Source organism: Crocodylus porosus, unplaced genomic scaffold, assembly GCF_001723895.1.
Source record: "Crocodylus porosus isolate Cpor-Errol unplaced genomic scaffold, CroPor_comp1, whole genome shotgun sequence".
In the NCBI taxonomy this organism is placed as follows: Eukaryota; Metazoa; Chordata; order Crocodylia; family Crocodylidae; genus Crocodylus; species Crocodylus porosus.
Genome location: NW_017728886.1, coordinates 120,497,560 through 120,512,584, shown reverse-complemented (window position 1 = coordinate 120,512,584; position 15,025 = coordinate 120,497,560).

The window sequence follows — 15,025 nt, the reverse complement described above, 5'->3', positions numbered from 1 at the left end:
CCCCCCAGCAATTGCCCCATACCTACCCACATACCAGCTGATGTCCCTCCACACCTACCTGCCTTGCCCCACACCCCTTCTCACCCTCTTCCTGCAAACACCACATCCTCCCATCACACACCCATCACGCGTGAAGAAAACAAAAAGCACACATCAACACAAACAGTATTTAGAATTTATTTTTTCATGTTGATAGAGACACTGGTAGGCTTCCAAATTGCTTTAACATTGTAAATATACCAATAAAGCATTGTGCAACTGGTCTGTATGTGTGTGTATGTAGAGTGGTTGTTTGTTTTAACTGTGGAACATGGATTTTAGGGTATTTTTAAAAATGGATTTTGGATGCTGCTGCAGCAGTCCAGCTGGCACAAGGGGTAGTGTCCCCAGGTACCAATTGACTGGGCCTCAAATGCTCCTGCAAGTGAGTAGCGCTGAGCTGCTTGCCAGGGCAGCTTTTGTATGGATGGGGCCAGGACAGGGCAGCTTTTTATAAGGCTGGGGACAGCACAGGTGCTGGTCCCAGGCTTTAGCTCCTCCTGGCTGCAGATGCAGGAGGAGCCAGGCACGGTTATTTTGTCCCAAGTGGCACAATTTGCTCCACAACAAAGTGCATGCCTGAGCACATGTGCTGAGGCAAAAAGCCCCGGCTCAAATTTGCACTGCTTCTATTTGAGCTGCTGCAAGTGCACGTGTTTGCATGTGGATGTGTCCATAAAAGCCTTCAACACAGTCAACAGAGAAGTGATATGGAGGATCCTTCTGAGGTGCAGATGCCCACAGAAATTTATCTTCATTTTTTGCCTGCTCCATGATGGTATGCAAGTTGTGGTTCTTAGTAACAGATCCCTTTGAGGTTAAGGTGGGAATTGAGTAAGGCTGCATCATCGCTCCAACACTTCTTGATATTTGTTACTGTGATGCAACGTCTGACCAAGAAGTTTCCAGAGTGGAGCTAAACTACCAAATTGATGATAAATTGATTAATTTCAGCCAAAACCAAGACCACCCTGACATCAATCGTTGATCTCCAGTTCACTGATGATGCTGTAGTGTGTACTTACTTGATAGCAGATCTTCAGGCAATTGCTGACCTCTTTACTGAGAGTTAGAAGTAAGTGGCAATGATGCTTAACACTCATAAGGCTAAGTTCCTCTATCAACAAGCTCTTAATGAGCAATCCCCAGCTCCGGTAATTCAGATTTATGGTGAGACTGGAGAACATTGAGTATTTTCCATACCTTGGAAGCCATCTCTTTGAAAAGGCTGACATTGATGAAGAAATCCAACATTGCCTCAAATGTGCAAGTGAAGCCTTTGGATGTCTGAGGAAATGAGTGTTCAAAGATCATAATATCAGATTCAAAACCAAGCTCATGGTTTATCAATCACTTGTGATCCTTGCCTTTGTATGGAGCTGAGATGTCAACATATAGGAGACATCTCAAGTTGCTGGAGAAGTACCAGCAACGCTGCCTGCAAAAGATCCTTCAAGTCCAGTGGGAAGACAGATGCACCAACATTTGCAAGCAAACACCATGAGCAATGAGGTGAAGATCATACAATGTAAATGTTGCTGGGTCGGCCATGTCATCTGGATGTCCAACTCCAGATTCCCAAAGCAAGTTTTATTTTTCCAGCTCAGTTAAGGTGTGTGCTCAAAAGGAGGGCAGAGAAAGTGTCTCAAGGATGTCCTCAAGGCCAACTTGGAAAAAATACAACATCAACTTTTGGGAAACCTGCCCAGGACTGCCCCAAATGGAGGAAGAGTCTGCTAAAAGGATCTCAGTATTTTGAAACCTCGCCACCACCACCACAACAACAACAGGAGATGGAAAAGCAGGAGTGGCAGAAAGCATGTCATGGATCAAATCAAGAATCCAGAGCCCCACCCCCCCCCAGCATGGAAACACATACCTGAGTTGCAATAGAGTCTGTTGATCCTGGATTGACCTCGTCAGCCCTCTTCAGGTAAGACTGTTATATGGAAGGCAATCATCCTCCACTGCGAGGGATTGTTGATGGTCACAAGGTGCATTAGATCTGATATATCATGTTTAGGGAAAGGCAGGTGTAGAATTCTGATGGGTTCGTTGTGGGGTATGTTCATGGTTGTAGAAGAGAAGATGTGTTGACAGGTTTAGCATCTATTGATAAGGCAAATCTCTGCCCCTTTGATATCTGTTGAGCAGTGGGGAACACATAGATGACACTAATCCTGGTATTTTCTTACTTCCAAATGCCTGACTTTGCAACCTAAATGATATTCTAACTTTTAACCATTAACTTCTCCTTAGTGATCTTTGTTCATTAATGTTTTCTTTTGGCGTGAATTTCTGGTGACTTGCAATAATTCATAGGTGCCAGATTCATATATATTGTTCTATATTGGGTGGGCGAAATGTGGCCTGTGGGCCAGATGTGGCCTGCCAGGCTAGTCTATCCAGCCCATGGAGCCCCTAAAAAGTTAAAAAATTAAGAATTATTTGTCCATGGCTGCCTGTCATGCAGCCCTCAATGGCTTGCCAAAACTCAGTAAGCAGCCCTCCATCCAAAATAATTGCCTGCCCCTGTTCTATATTTTAAGTGCCTTAAGAAACCCTTCTAGTAGCTGATTTAATTCAATATAAACTGCATTGTTGGCTATGCAAAATTCTTAAATAAGCAGCTAAGGAGGCATCAGGAATACCAAACAAGGGAAGACAGCAAGGTTAAGGCACTGTTTGTGATGGTTTACAACGAGTATATTTGTGCTAAATTTATATCAATATATTTTTAGCCAAAGCATCTTGATTTAACTGTCCTTAAATGGTTCCCCTGTCAGTCTAATACCAGTAAATTGTAATCAACAAAAGCAGTGAGTATTTATCTTTTAAAATGATATCGATAATACAGATTTGATTGGAGTCACAAATTTTAAAGAGATGTATAAGCTTTTCCCAACATAATTATGGGAATTTAAGAAATATAATTTTGAAATTACTCATGAATCTAATGTCAAAATCACAACAGAATTATTTTCTATTTGAAACTGTTCTCAAAGATTAAATGAATCCCAATCTGTTGTTATCGCTTGAATCCTGCATTTATCTTATTTTTTAAACCTATGTGGAAAAATAAATGTACAAAGAATAAATAGAAAACATAATTTTCCACTGCTGTTCTCTTTGAAGCAAGCCTTGTAGGGTTCGGGCTGCTTTTATAAAAAAAATAAATAAATTGGGAGCTACATTGAAATAGAAGTCTGTTAAATCAAAGCTAAGGAATAATTTGACATTGCAGTAAAAATCAAGAAATACTGAAATTAAGTTTTATGTAAAACAATTGTAAGTAAGTAACAAAAGGCTTTTCCCCTGCACGATTCTAGCTTCAATCAGTATATAGAGTAGATGGTCCTGAGGAAAAGAATGGGAAAATGAATTAAATTAGAGTGTAGATATGCAGTTAAAAAGGCAGGAAGACAAAAGATGGTCATGTGGTTAAGTTGAAGGTCACCCTGAAGCATTGCCCTTGATCCTTGCATTTGCCTTGGTGTCCGGGCACCCCAGCCCACCTGCTCTGCACCCACCTCTGTGGCTGCTGGATGGCGCAGGTGGGTGGGCTGTGCATGGAGGCTGGCCCACAACCCCTGCGGGCAGGCCATGCTTGGCCAGGTGGATGGGAAGGGGCTGTAGGGGGGCAGGGAGTGGTGTCCAGGGTCAGGATTGTGGGTCAATGACAGCACGGGGCTGGGGACTGGGGACTGGGCCCAGGGCAGAGCCATAATCCGCTCCATGTAGGTCCCTGCGATGGGAGCTGGTTCCATGGTCAGGGATGTGGGGAACAGATTGTGGCTTTGCCCTGGGCCTTGTCCCTATGCTGTCACCACCCTGCGACCTTGGCTCTGGCCTTGCCCCTGCCTGCCTGTCCTGCTCCCAGATGCCACTCCCTGTCTGCCTATGTCCCCATCCCATCTGCCTGATTGAGCACGCCCTGTCCATAGGGGTCCTGGGCTGGTCTCCATGGAGACCCCAACCTCCTGCTCCATCCAGTGCCCCTGGCCTTGAGCGTGGGGTGGACAGGCCAAGGTTCCCAGGCACTGGGACTGGGTCTGATGGCAACAGAGGCACTGGCAGTGGCAAGTGGGCAGAGTGAACTGCCCCCACGGGCTGCCAGGAAGCCGAGTCCAGCTGCTGCACAACTGTGGGCCTGGTGGGATCCCTTGGTGGGCCCAAGCCAACCTGCCTGCCAGATTTTGCCCACCCCTTTTTTAGAAGCTGAGGTGGAGGGTACCAGACCTCACGGCAGACCAACACTATGATGGAAAAGTCCCTCCAAAATTAGTTTTTATGTCACAAGTGAGGGTGCAACAAAGTGGAAGGAGACTGTATAAGATAGAAGGAGATGGAAAGCTGTAGTTAAGGCAGTTATAGGTCCCCGAGGCCTGTGAGACCAGAGAGAAAAAATGTCACATACTTGGCAGATATATAAACATGCACTTAGCTAGGCTGAGCTTTCATTTTCCCCCTAGAGCTGTAACGGTTTTGAGTCCCAGCTGCAGGTACATCTTAAAAGGGAGTAAGTTAATTCTGCCTATTTCTTGAGGATTGATAGTGGAAAGCATGGATAATAAAACAATATTTGGAGAAAATGTGTGTGTGGTGGGGTGGTTTACTTCTGAATTTGGATTTTTTTTTCTGGGTGGAAGTGGGGAAATTTGTTCGTGTTTGAATATTTCATTTTGTTTCTTTAAGTCTTCCTCTCTCTCTTGTCAGCTGCCTGAATTTTTTGGGGAAGCATATAAACCTAACAAATATGCACACACGCGTAGCCACACACACACAAGCATAAAATGCCCATTTCTGTTTATTATTGCCTCCCAAATAGGGGCCAATTTCATCTGTAACGTACTTTATTTTTGCTCAAATCCTTGCTAAAGATGGAGTCTTTAGATCTGGCATCATTTGTACTTCTGTCAGTATTATTTTTATATCAAGGCTATCTCCTTTCCTTCTTTTTTACCAGAAAATTGAGCCACATTTCCATAGAGTTTTGAATAAATCAGCCAGAGATTTTGAAGTATTTGAAGAACACATCATTTGCATTAAATTCTCTACTGGTTTATCCTTGTTTAAAATCTATTATTGGTTACCTGTGGGCATACTGAAATAAATGATGATTCCAAAATAAGAAGCCAAGCCTGGAATATAATTATTTTATGAGCAAGTAAATTTGAATTATAGCCACTGACTTAAATTTCAGCCTTGCCAGAGGAGGGTTGTTGGTTTTAATTCACAGTATGAATTTTATCGAGAAACTTGTTTTGCCTGAGATGGAATAAATTGTTGTTTTGTTATTTTCCAATCAAGCCTTTTCATCAAAATATAAAGTCTTGCTGTTCTGTTTGAGAGACAGAGACTAGCCTATGTTTTTAATAATTAAAGTCTTGTGACATGTTTAATAGATTTCCACCTCAACATGTAATGAGATGACTCTGCAGGAGGCAAGATTTGTTTTGTCTTCTCTTTTAGGATCAATTAAATACCAGTCATCCTCCATGTATTGGGCAGGCTATTTTGTATACTATCAATTATTGTTTCTAAAACAAGTATGACTGCATCTTTTAAAGGAAATTTCCACTCTACCCCTCAAAGCCTGGTGCTTTGTTGTTTTTGTAAGGGATTCGATAGTATTTCATTTCTGATATTTATTTTTGTGTTTAGCTAATTTTGGAATGCTTATCAGATTATTCAGAAAAGAATAAACTATTGCTGTATTTACTCTCATACAAGATGTTCCCCCCCCCCATAATTAGATTCCATATATGGAAAATATATACATTTTGTTATCATTTTTCAGGTATAGAATCTAATTATTGGAGGGCTCTCTTGAATTTGTCTCTCCCACTGCTACAGCAGGGAAAATAAATCTAGGGGGGTCAAGTAGCCCATTTGCTATCTGCCTCCCAATGTCTACCCTCTGCAGCCCCTTTCCCCAGGTGCTCCTTACTCTTAGACTTTGCTCTCCCCTTGAACACACAGAAGTGAGGAGCAAATTTGGAAACACTGACTTAGAAATAACCATGCCTGTAGTAATTTACCATAGACTTATCATATTTCACAATGTATAAGCTGAAGTTTGATGCCCAAATACTGACCCTTAAGTTTCCACTTCAACTCATACACTGTATCTAGGGCCTGCCCTAGCCAGCATGCAGCTTCCAGGCAGGGCTGCTGCTGCTGCAGCTGCTGGGTACTCGGCTTCCCTGGTGTCCAGCTGCTACTTGTCTCCCTGCTGCAGCACTTGGGCCACCAGGTAGGGAAGCAGCAGGGACAGGGGAGCTGCAGTGCAGATTGTAGGGCTGAGGCTGATGGAAGTGCAAAGCCTGCACTTGAGAGTATGGAGCTCAAGTGGGTATGGGTGTGGAGGGTGTGAGAGAAGGTAAGGGGATATGGGAACCCCCCATGAACTCCCTCCATAGTGTACAACTGCTGGCAGGCAGTGGGCATTGTGGCCCGTGCATGTGCTGCTGCCCTGCAGCGCGTGGTTCTGCTGGTTCTCATGTGTCACTGGGGGAAGCTGTGCACACTGGAACTGGCTGTCTTTCCCCATCCCCAGCCTGCATTCAGTGGTGAGGTGTGCAGCCTGCCTGGCCTACCTCTGTCACGCTGCTTGCAGGGGCCAAGGCTGGGCTTGGCACTCAGCTGGTGCAACCCAGGCAGTGCTGGCCCTGGCCCCTGTGCATGGCACTGCCTGGGCCGAGCCAGCCCCTGTGAGTGCTGAACCTGGCTCTGGCCCAAGAGAGTGGCGCAGCCTGGGCTGCACCAGCCAAATGCCAAGCCTGGCCCTGGCCCCGGCCCTGGATCCTCTGGTGACACTGGTCTTACACATGTCTACCCCCAGGTTGTCCTGCCTGCAGTGAGGGTGCACAGGTGCTGGTATAAGTTGACCCCATATTTCTGATTCAAAAAGTTAGGTCAACTTATACAACAAATCTATGAAACAACCAACAGCTTAGATGTGAGGTTGGGGTAAGGAAGAAAGATGGCACCCTACAGACAACAGAAGTGGAGTTAGAGCAAGACAGAGAACCAGAGAGAGAGGCTGGGAAAAGAAAGAAAACACAGGAGCTGAAGACCAGGAAGAAGAAACCTAATAACGAAGGAGGTGAGTTGGAGGAAGAGCTAGAGAGCAGTTTCTTTCTGCTAACACATCCAGGCACCAACCCGAGTGGAGATCAGAAGGTGGGAGGCAGTGGGGAGGAGGGAATATGCAAGCCTGCCTAAATGCAAAAGCAAACTGGCAACTTGCAAAGGCTACAGGAATGTGAGTGAAGGAAGGGGACAAGTTGAGTACCCAAAGCAGTAGCACAGATAAACCTTGAAGGGAAAGGTTCAGTCAGCTTAAAGCATGCATGGACAACCCTTTAAATCACCAGGAGAAGATGAAATACCTATGGAATTTTCTGAGAAATTTTGGCCATGGGTTGGAAGGGATATAGTGGACATTTTCAAGGAAATAACAGAAGCAGAAGAGGCAGGGAAAGATTTTACAAGAGGTGTTGTGATCTCAGCCTTCAAGAAAGGGGAGAAGGAACTCTTGAAAAACTGGAGACTGATTATACTCCTTAATATAGACTGTAAATTAATGGTCAAGATGCTGGCTTTGAAGATGAGGAAAAACCTTCAGAAGATAATACATGACGACCAAGTATCAGATAGAAGAAGCTCTAAAGTGATCAGAGATGCACTGTCCTACATCCAAGAAAGCAAGACAAACACAGTTATAGCAAACTTAATTTAGAAAAAAGCTTATGACAGAGTGGATCATGATTACACACTCAAGACACTAGGACAAATGGGGTTCCTCGAGAAATTTATATGTTGAATAAGGTTATTGTATAGGGAAGCAGAATCAAGTCCAAACTAAACAGGGCCTTTTACATCCATATAGGGGTGAGACAAAGGTGTCCCCTGTCACCACTATTGTTTTTCTGTGGCATGGAACCATTAGAACAAAGAATAAGAAAAGACATGGTTATAAGCGAAGTAAAGGTACTGGGAGGTGGTGAGGTAAAATACTAGACGTGGATGATAAAATGTAGTAGATAGAGACTTTTGATGTAAACGGTACTAAAGCATTCATCAGAGTATGGTAGTAATGGGAACTAAACAAAATAGGTTGAATTTGGGATTGTTTGGCTATGTGAAATATGTAAGCGCATATACAAGGCCATAATGTAGGGAGGGGGGAAAGCAGCGCTTATCACTCAATTTCACGCAGCTGTAATTTTGAAATGGGGAATGTATCAGACCTCTTTGAAGAGTCCATGAGTATGGCAACAACAGATTTATTATGTCAGGATGGAAGGATTCATGCAGAGGTGTAAAATAGGGAAGGTAGGGCTGGAGGTCCTGAAGGATCATAAGAAACTGATGAAGAAGCTAAGGGAGAGAGACAGGGTGGCACTCGTAGGAAACTTCACAGAACAAGTGAAGGTGTGGGGAACAATGGCAGGTAAACAACTAGAGGTGAACGTGCTGACCTAGCATGGATAGTTGTAAGAAATATATTGCCTGTGAGAAAAGTGCAATGCAAATAAGGCTTGATGAGCTCATCACAGAGTCCAAGGAAGAGGTTGGGGTGGGGGTAGGGGTAAGAAAGAAGAAACAGCGGAATGTGTTTTGGTAACGTACATATGTAAAGAGGGTGTAGGAAAGTGTCTACTGTTTTCTTATTGTCACCAAAATAAACTTGTCATTAGTGCAGGAGATGGTATTATATGGACTCATACCAAAGGGACCAGAGGAAGTGATAAGGATTTTATTAGCGTGTGTTAAAACTAGTTTATGGAAACTAAGAAACCTTTGGGTGTTTAAGGGGTTGGCTTTCACTGAAAGAGAGTGACTGAAGTTGGGGCTGCATAAACTGAAATACTACATTGATCTGGATAAGGAAGATATCGGAAAGGAAGGGGTGGAAAAGAAGTTGGGGAAAAAGGACTTGGGTTCACTTATTTTACTAAACCAATGGAGAGGGCTGATAGGAGGGGGCAGGCAGTTTCAGGTGGCTACTGAGATAAAAGTTTTTCATGGGGTTTTGTATGATGGATGGATGGATTTCTGTAAGGGTTTGGTTTTCTTGTGGGAAGTTGATGTATGTTGTTTAAGTGTGATATAAGTAGTTGCTGCACTGAAGTCTGACAGTCACATCCTCCTTGGCGATTTCAATGCCAGTATTGGCTCTGATTGCCAAGCATGGGTTCGGAAGCTGCAACAGCAATGCTCTTCTGCTCAGACTGTGTGCTAAACACAAGCTCCAGGTTACCAACACTGTGTTCCATCTCCCTAACTGGAAGAAGACATCATGGATGCACCCTTGTTCCAAGCACTGGCATCTCATCGACTATGTCACTCTCCGAAAGAGGGACAGATGTGCATGTAACCAAAGCAATGTGTGGCACCAAATGCTGGACTGATCATTGTCTTATCTTCTCACTAAAGATCACAATTCAAACCAGCCGGCATCCACAAAGATGAAGTGAACTGAAGCATCTCAGCGCTGCAGGGCTGATAAACGACAGCACCAGGCTGTCTTTTGCGAACCATCTGAAAGATCAGTTTCACACTACACTGTTCCATTCCGGCTCCATTGAAGCTAACTAGAAGTGGCTCCATGAAGCTATACACTCTGCAGCTCTTGAGACCCTGGGACCAAGCGTCTGCAGACACCAAAACTGGTTTGATGAAAATGATGAGGAGATACAATGGCTGCTGGAAGATAAACATTTCCACAGAGCCTACCTCTATGATAAGTACGATTCAGCACAACACGCCTACAGATCGATACGGAAGACCATTCAATGCAAGCTGCAAGAGATGTGGGGTGTATGGTTGAACAAAGCAGATGAGATCCAGTACTATGCTGACCACAATGATGTGAAGCAGCTCTTTGATGCTCTAAAGGCTGTCTATGGTCCCCAGGTCCTCGGCTCCTTCCCTCTGCTGTCCACCAACAGGACCATGCTGCTTACTGACATGGCCCCGATCCTCCAGAAGTGGGCTGAATACTTCAGCACCGTCCTCAATTGGACCTTCTCTGTCAACATGGACATCATACGCCAGCTGCCTCAAATCACCATTAACACCTTGCTTGAATCTCTGCTTACAATCACAGAAGTCCAAAAGGCCATACAACAAATGTCTAGTGGCAAAGCTCCTGGATCCGATGCAATTCCAGCAGAGGTCTCCAAATTAGGTGGTGACAGCCTCATGGAGAAAATAAGTGAGATCATCTGCAGTATGTGGGTGCAGGCGATAGTCCTTCAAGAATTGAAGGATGCCTCCATTGTCCACCTGTACAAGAGGAAGAGAAATCACCAGCTCTGTGGCTACCACAGGGGCATCTCCCTCCTCTCAGCTGCCAGCAAGATTCTCATGAGAGTCCTCTTCAACCGGCTGACTGACCACCTAAACAAACTACTGCTTGAGAGTCAATGCAAAAAGGACGTAGAACCACCAACATGGTGTTTGTGGCTTGGCAGCTTCAAGAAAAGTGCCAGGAACAGAACATCAACCTTCTCCTCACATTTGTTGACCTAACCAAAGCCTTCGACATAGTGAACCACAAAGGCCTCTAGGAAGTCATGAAGAAGTACAGATTTAATAGATTTCATAGACATCAGGGCTGGAAGGGACCTCGGGAGATCATCGAGTCCAGCCCCCTGCCCAAAGGGCAGGAAGTCAGCTGGGGTCATAGGATCCCAGCAAGATAAGCATCCAATTTACTCTTGAAGGTATTCAATGTAGGTGCTTGAACCACCTCCGATGGCAGACTGTTCCAGACCTTGGGGCTTGGACAGTAAAGAAATTCTTCCTTATGTCCAGCCTGAAACCATCTTGCAGGAGTTTATGACCATTCGACCTAGTCATCCCTTGGGGTGCTCTGGTGAACAAACGTTCCCCCAGATCCTGGTGGTCACCCCTGATAAACTTATAGGTGGCCATCCGATCACCCCTGAGCCTACGCTTTTCCAGGCTAAAGAGTCCCATGTCTCAGCCTATCATCGTAAGATCTGTTTTCCTGACCTCTGATTATGTGCGTGGCTCTCCTCTGGACTCTCCCAAGCTTCTCCACATCCCCCCTGAACTGCGGAGCCCAAAACTGGATGCAGCACTCCAGCTGTGACCTCACCAAGGCCGAGTACAAGGGGAGAATGACGTCCTGGGACTTGCTCGAGAAGCATCTGTGGATGCAAGTCAGCATTTTGGTCGCTTTATTAGCCAGATGCCCCGGAAAGTTCATCAATATGGTTTGACAGTTCCATGATGGCATGTGTCCTTGCAAATGGACAGAAATAGTGTCAATCAGGGCTGTGTGTTTTGCACCTACCCTCTTCAGCATGGTATTCTCTGCCATGCTGTCAGATGCCTTCCAAGATGATGACCTTGGTATGGGGATCAGGTACTGTTTCGACTGAGACATCTTCAACCTGTGCAGGCTCCGAGCAAGCTCTAAAGTCCAGACAGCCATGATTCGTGACTTCCTCATTGCTGACAACTGCGTTATACATGGGCTCACAGGCTGATGTGCAACGATTCATGAACCTATGCTAGTCAGCCTGTGACAACTTTGGACTCACTCTCAACATGAAGAAAAGCAAAGTGATGTTTCAACCTGCACCTGGCGCAACACCCCAGGAACCCCATATCTCAGTTAAAGGCCAACAGCTGTCAATGGTCAACACGTCTGTCTATTTAAGCAGCACATTCGCGCATGCTGTCCGCATCGACAGTGAAGTCAACGCAAAGCTAGCAAAACCCAGCATGGCCTTTGGCAGACTCCATCTGTCAGTCTGGGACTGCAGAGACATTGGAATGTCGATGAAACTGAAGGTTTATAAGCCATCATTCTCCCCACCCTCCTTTTCGCCTGCAAAACCTGGACCGTCTACCAGCATCATGCCAAGAAACTAAAGCAATTCCATCTGTGTTGCCTGCGAAAGATACTAAATATCAAGTGGCAGGACAAGATTCCAGACACTGAGGTGCTCAGAAGATCAACTCTCCCCAGTATCCACACCGTACTGAAACTGACATAGCTAAGATGGGCTGGCTACCTTTCAAGAATGCCCAGCACTCGCCTACTGAAGAAAATCTTCTACAACGAACTGTCAAATGGAGTACACTTTCATGGCGCACCAAAGAAGCAGTACAAGAACACCCTAAAGATCTCCCTAATGAGTTTCAGCATTGACTTGGAGTCATGGCAGGAAATTGCTCATGACCATCCATCCTGGAGGTCATTGGTTCAGAGCAGAGCACTGGCCTTTGAGCAGCATCACATGGCAGAGGCAGTGAGGAAGCACGTGGCCAGGAAAACGAGGACCTCTCATGTCTAGTCTTTGTCGCTCTCTTGTCCTTGCTGCAGCAAATCATTCAGGGCAAAAATTGGGGTTATAGGTCACCTGCATACCCACGTGATCTAGCCTCCACTCCCCCCTTTCCTTTCTTTTCTTTCTCCTTTTTCCTTTCTCCTTTTCTGTCTTCTCCCTCCATTTTTCTTTCCCACTTCCTTTCTCTCTTCTCTCTCCTCACCTCTTTCCTCACAATGTGGTCATCTTCGCTTGTGAAGGATGAACAACATATGTAGTTGTTTTTCATATGTAATTGCTTCTGTGATATGAAGTCTTTGTAAAACAAGGATGCTTAATATGTAAAACTTTGCAAGTGTAGCGTGATAAGTGTATTTTTAATAAAATGTAAAAAGCAAAAAAGGAACAAAAAAATGGTTTCTATCTGCATTTTTGGCACCAGGGCAGAGTGTTAGATCTTGCCTTGGCCTCTCTAAATGCTGGGCTGGTATTACAGTATCTCAAGGCCCAGTGCCCGTTCCCTCCTGGGGAGCTACTGCCCATGTTTTTTTAAGGGTCTCTCACAAAGAAAAAAGTAAAAAGGTTCCCATCAGCATGTTTGCCCAATATGGGCCATGTGGTTTTTTTACTTATGCTCAGTGTTGGCTGTATTTAATCAACTTCATAGCTAGTTTCCATTATTAAGCACATGCTGCTTTGACAGCAGTTTAATGGTAGGCAGTGTATTTAATGAGGTTTCCTTGTATGCAAATGTAAGATGAGCAGCTTTTTTCCCATGATAATTGGGTGGAAAAAAACCTTGTCTTGTATTTGAGTAAGTGCAGTACTTTTATATGAATCTTTCTTTTCATCTTCATGTAAGCTTTAATGAAATACAGTAATGCTCCAGCAGCTTTTGACATTTAAAATGTTTTAGGGTATTTTATTTTTCTTACCCCTGAATATACTGTTTGCTTCTTTATTTGCTACCTCAGTCTTCCGGCTTTTTCTGCTATGCTCAAAATACTTTTGTTCATTGTATCCAAGGTAAGCAATTTTCTCCTTCAGCATAGCAGACAACTAGTTTCAATTTAGTTACAGGAAAAAAACAACCCCTCTCCCACTTAATTTGATAAACAAGGGATGATGACTCTAACTCATCTTGCATGGGAGGACTTGCTACCCAGGAGGAACCTCCCTCACTCCTACTGAATGATAACTTATTCCCCTGTACCTGTGGCCTGATTGGCTAGCCTGTCCTTTGTTCCCATTGGACACAGCACACTGGAAATGGGATGCTGCTCAGCCATTTAAGAGGCTGGTGAGGATAGTTGGCTCAATGCCTACTCTGAGCCAGACTGTGTCTCCTGATCTTGTCTCTTATCTGGAACTTGAACTTCACATACTGATTCTGAACCTTGCCTCTTACTTGATAACCAACCTTGACAAGGAGCTGCTAATGAGTGACAAGGTAGTTACCCAACAGCAAGCCCTAGCCTGTAACTATTTTCCTGGCCTCATATGAGTATAAGGAATATACGAATATAAAGAAATGCATGTTTAATTGCAACTCAGTTTGATCAAAATCCAGAACCTGTAACTTGTTCAGAAACCTTAAACTAAATTGAACAGGATAAGAATTTTGTGGTTGGAGTTCCAATATGAAGGATCAACATTAACCTTAACCCCAAAAAAAGGCTTTTTAATGACCTGTTGTCTGGGTGAAATGATTTAAATGGTTGATTTTAATCATTATTTTAACTCAGTGAGCAGAAAACTTATATAAATAACTAATTTTATCAGGTTTGTCTTCTGTATTTTATTATTTTCATCACAGTTCTTTCTCATTGACATTGCTGAATGTATTAATTTGATTATTTATAACTAATTTTATCCTTTACACTTGATCTGATGCCCTATGGGTGCTCTGTAACTGTATACTTTTATTCAAGCTTTGTAGATTAACACATTTTAAATTTTTTTGCGTATGTCTCATTGCTAGATGTATTTTTTTTACCAGATGATTCATTTCTTTTATCATGAATTTTACTGAGCTGTATTTGGATGGAAATTAGAATCCATTTAAAATGCATAAATACATTTAAAATCAGTTTTTATTAGTGCAAGATCTATAAAAAGAAGTGAAGCTAAAAGATTTCTTTTGCAACAGAGAGAGAAAATAATGACATTTGGAATAAATGCAAACATTCAGTCCATTATGAAGACTGAGCTTGTTAAGAGATGTTTACTTTGAATATTATATGGCATAATATTCATAAAGCTTTACCTCAAAATTTAGGAGCTTAAGATCATAGGAAAGAAAGGCTGAAAGGGGCATCACAAGATCATGTAGTCCAAGGCAGGATCATCCCTGATTAAACCATCCCAGCCAAGTGTCTGTCCAACCTCCTCTTGAAAATTTCCAGGGATGGGGATTCTATAACTTCTCTACATAGCCTGTTCTCATGCATGACCACCTCATAGTCAGAAAGTTCATCCTAATCTCTAGCCTAAATTTCCTCTACTGAAGCCATTGCCCCATGGCCACAGAGAAAAGCCCATCTCCATCCTCTTTACGATTGCCTTTCAGGTTCCTAAAAACTTTCATCAAATTCCTCTTCAGTCTGCTCTTATAATAATAATAAAAATAATCCTAGCTCTTTAAGCATTTCCTTCTCAGTCATGTTTCCCAG